This window comes from Octopus bimaculoides, chromosome 6, assembly GCF_001194135.2.
Source record: "Octopus bimaculoides isolate UCB-OBI-ISO-001 chromosome 6, ASM119413v2, whole genome shotgun sequence".
NCBI lineage: Eukaryota > Metazoa > Mollusca > Cephalopoda > Octopoda > Octopodidae > Octopus > Octopus bimaculoides.
This window is the reverse complement of record NC_068986.1, coordinates 58,073,783-58,078,409: the sequence shown is the minus strand read 5'-3', so window position 1 is coordinate 58,078,409 and position 4,627 is coordinate 58,073,783. Positions and strand designations below refer to the sequence as shown.

Below are 4,627 nucleotides of genomic sequence, written 5' to 3'. Positions count from 1 at the left end.
TATATATATATATATATATATATATATATTTGTATACATGTATATACACAGTTATATGAATGCGAATGTGTAAAAGGAGCATGCAGTTAAGACACAATGACAAACCACCCGTATTTGTAAATACATACAAGCATAAACGTGATACCCATACGTACAAATGTGAACAAAACAATTTCTCTCTCTCCCGCACGCTCACTCTCTCCCGTTCTCTCTCTCTCTCACACACACACATACACACGCTTACACACACAGGTACTTACGCACTTATACAAAACATGAAGTCAAAGTTAATTTTGTTCATATATGCATTCGCTCCGAACAGTGCGTATTTCAAGTGTCCGGCCTTCTTTTTCAGCCGTGCCACGCCCTACAATACCCGGGTAGCCGTTTTTTTGCCATTTGCCCACCTCTTTCCCTTTTCAAATGCAACTTACGCGAGTGCGTTCATTGAAACGTATTTCAAATAGCTATTCTTTTTAGGTTTTCTGCTTCATTTAACTTCGTCTTCATTTCGTTTTTGGCTTCTCTTTGGAAACATTTCAGCGTCACTTCCCTATTCTTTCTGCTCCAACACATCCTTCCTTTTATTGTCTGTCACTCACCCATCTAGAATTTTAATCTGACCCAATCTTTCCCTCCACTGATTTTCTGCTTTTATTTTTTGATCGCTATTTTACTGTTGTTGTTTTTTAATATATAGATATTTCATTTTTTTTCTTTTTTTCTTCTTTCTGTGTTTCGTTACCTTCCACGTAAGAAAAATTATTTATTCATTTGTGTTATTTAATTTTTAGCCTTTGTTTATTTATTATTTTCATTATTACTCATTCAATTTTGCTGATTTTTTTGGTTTTTTGTTTTTACCGAAATCCGTTCTTTATTTCTTTATTTCCAATATTAGTTTTACTAGTCAGGGTAATGAAATGGTAAAATCGTTAGAACGGCGAGCAAAATGCCTTGTGAAATTTTTTTCCGGCTCTTTACGTTCTGAGTTCAAATTCCACTGAGGTCGACATTGCCGTTAATCCTTTCGGAGTCGATAAAATAAGTACCAGTTGAGTACTGGGATCAATGTAATCGACTTAACCCCCTCCCCAGGAATTACTGGATTTGTGCCAAAATTTTGTCTGAACTGCCCTCTTCTGCTCTACCAATTTATTCATTCTCTTTCATTCTCTTTTCCACTCCTCACACTCACGCTCTCTCTCTCTTTAAATATAAATACATTCTTCGGTTTTGTTTTCTGTTCGTTCTATTCCACTTCAAGCTTCACACTTTTTAAATTTCACTTTTTTTCCTCATTTAGTATTCATATTCTCAGTTTCTTCGTTAGTTTTATTGTAATATTATTTCTACGAAACAAAAGCATGAAAACAAAACAGAAACTTATTTCACACCATTACCATCATGAAGGGAAGTACAGAGAGAGAGGGAGAGAGAGAGAGAAGGAATCAGTGAAAGAGAAAGAGAAAGAGATTCTGTATCAGCGTTAATTGCTTACGTAATTAACAAGATGATATTGAGGTATAGGAATTCCTTGAAACTTTTGTTTGGAACAGTGTTTTCCAAATCCAGCAACTTTTCTAAAATGTCCTAGTACCATTATCAGGATGAAGAGATGTTAGCGTGTTCTGACACTTTATAAAAGGGAAGGACATTTCTGCTTTACTTTTTTCCGGACTTGATAAAAATAAAGTACCAGTCAAGATGTAGGATCGCTTTACTCGGCTAGCCCCTACTCCAAAATTTGTGACCTTGTGCTTTTGTAAAATAACAACAACAAAAACAACAACAACAACAACAACAATAATAATAATAATAATAATAATAATAATAATAATAATAATAATAATAATGATAATAATATGACAGCATAATTATAATCAACGTTTCTTCAGTTACAGGATTTCAAATTACAACAATACTGTTTACAATATATTATTAGTAATAATAGCTGTTTAGCCCGAGTGAAAAGTTAGCAATGTTCTTCATGGTAAAACATTCTCGCTGTGCCCAATACACACCGATCGTATTATAGAAAGTCTCGTCCGCAGGATTGTGTTGTCTTATTGGCTCCATTGCTTTCTTTTCTGGATTAGCTATGTGAGTCACAAATAACGAGTATGCATTTATGAGTATGTATGTGCATGCATATATATGTATAATTGCATATGTGTGTATATCTATATATACAAATGCATGTCTGGGTGTGTGTATATGCATGTATGTATGCATGTATGTATGTATGTATGTATAAATCAGTATAACTTATTTTTGTCATTTTTTTTGTGTTTGCAGTCCTATATTTCGAACTATTTATATTCAGGCGGTTTGTCTCCGTTTTTAGAGATTCATTTTGGTTGGTGAGAAACGTATAGTATAGGAAATTTTAATTCATTTATTTATCTATACATTGAACTATTTATAAAATACTTAAAAACTTGTCCTTTTTTTTATTATCTGTCAGTGCTAAAAATTAAAATCCAGAAAATGATCAAAACTCCCATTTCTTATTTCATCCCTATGCCAAAATATTCTGTTGTTTAATAATGCTGACATCACTTGTCTTCCATACTAGTGCTGAACCTGTTCAGCTCATATTTTCTGTCCATAAATTGTGCTTCTTTTGTTGTTTACTTGTTTATTTATTTGACTGAGATTATGAAACCTGACACGATGCAATTGATTGCCTTCACAGTCACCATACATTTTGCAACTATCTCTCTCTCTCTCTCTCTCTCTCTCTCTCTCTCTCTCTCTCTCTCTCTCTCTCTCTCTCTCTCTCTCTCTCTCTCTCTCTCACACACACACACACACACAGGTACGTATGTAGTGTGTGTGCGTTGTATGTATGAATGTGTGTGTGATTGAAAACATGAATGTGCCTTAGGTTTATCTTTTTTGAATGTTTCTTCCTTCATGCCTTCTTTCATGTCCAAGTGTTCCTTACAATTTGGAACAGTAAACTTCTCAGGTCCATCATTAGTGTTTCGGTACGTTCTTAATCTCATCTTCTGCTGGATGAATTGATGTTGGCATGTGTGTTACTCCCCACACCCACACTTTGTAACTGGCAAGGCCAAACATGCTTCGCGTAAATATTTAACTCAGGAATTTCAAGTTTTAACATTTTAGATATCTACGACATCAAGCTGGGTGTTAATCTTTGTTTGTGACTAATACTTATTATCTGTTTATTTTAACATTGTATTCCGTTATGAGTATGCCTTCTAATATGAATAATTTATCTTTAAGAGAATTCTGTAGTGTGTAGTTGTGTTGTCCACTAACTTCCTCCTAACTAGTTTTTTTTTAATACATTTCCCTTTTGTTTTTCTGTTGTATGATATAGTGCATGCAATTGCTTTTTGCTGTAAATGCATGGTGAGCAGGTGGAAACATACACAGTGCTAAAATAAATACAGAATTATTATAAGTTTGTCACACACAAAAATACATCTCTGATGGAGAACGCATAAATGTAATTGTCTAAAATTCAGAATCTGCTAGTGACACTCACACAAATCATATCGTTGCCTCCAAGAAAGAACAATACACACCAACATGATTTCATCCAAAATAGGAAATTACGAAGGTTTAGAAGCGTTTGTGTCAGATTTAGTGGAATTCATTGTAATAAACATGAAATGAACTCATACGAAAATATGCAGAAAAAAGTATTAATAAAAAATAATAAAACTAGAACTCAGTCATCTTATCAATACAAGTCTAAAGAAAATGTTGTGTGTGTGTGTACACACACACACACACACACACACACACACACACACACACACACAGAAATACCACTAGACCACATTCACTTGAATGACATTTCTCAGAAAGAAATATATGCTGCAAATAAAGAGCGCTCACTAATCGGACGAAACAATACATTTAGGGAACATTTTCTGAAGTATGATAGGAAGTCCGTGTTATACAGCTATATATATATATATATATATATATATATATATATATATATATATATATATATATATATATATATATATATATATATATATATATATGAACAGATGAGTTTAAGATAATTAAAGGTCAGTAGCACTAAGTACCGGATTGGTAGGATTCAATGTAATTCAGTGAACAGTGGAGATCTCATATGGTTAAAATCTTGATTCGTGTATAATATAATATAATGAGTGTTTTGAGCAAACATTATATAATTACACAAGCAAATATTAGCCTACGAGATCTTTACTTTTCAGTGATAACGTCTTTATGAAGAAACAGCTTTCGGTGTAATTTGGAAGCAGTCATCACTGATAATAAATCTCATTCTTACTCTAAGAACATGAGTGTCTTAAGCAGTGTTTGTATAGTGTAATGAAAAACAAACCATAATGAGTATAACTTTTTATATAACATTTATATACAATGACTATTGAATATTTAAAAAAGAAATGTGAAGATGTATCTATAGTAGTAGTAGTAGTAGTGATGAAACTAATTTTGAAATTATGAAAATTTATAGAATATGTATACGCGTAGTCTAAGTGTCTGTGTGTGTGTAGCTGATCTCATAGTTATGTATACATAGTGAAATACAATAGCGTCAGCTATATATATATATATATACATATATATATATATATATATATATATA

The 4,627-nt window shown here is 32.5% G+C and overlaps 1 protein-coding gene across 1 annotated transcript in view; it reads left to right on the top strand.

The window, feature by feature from the left end:
* Positions 1–4,627, top strand: part of LOC106868936 (paired box protein Pax-5) — a 261,351-nt gene that overhangs the window by 116,895 nt on the left and 139,829 nt on the right. The gene's annotated exons all lie outside the window — the stretch shown is intronic.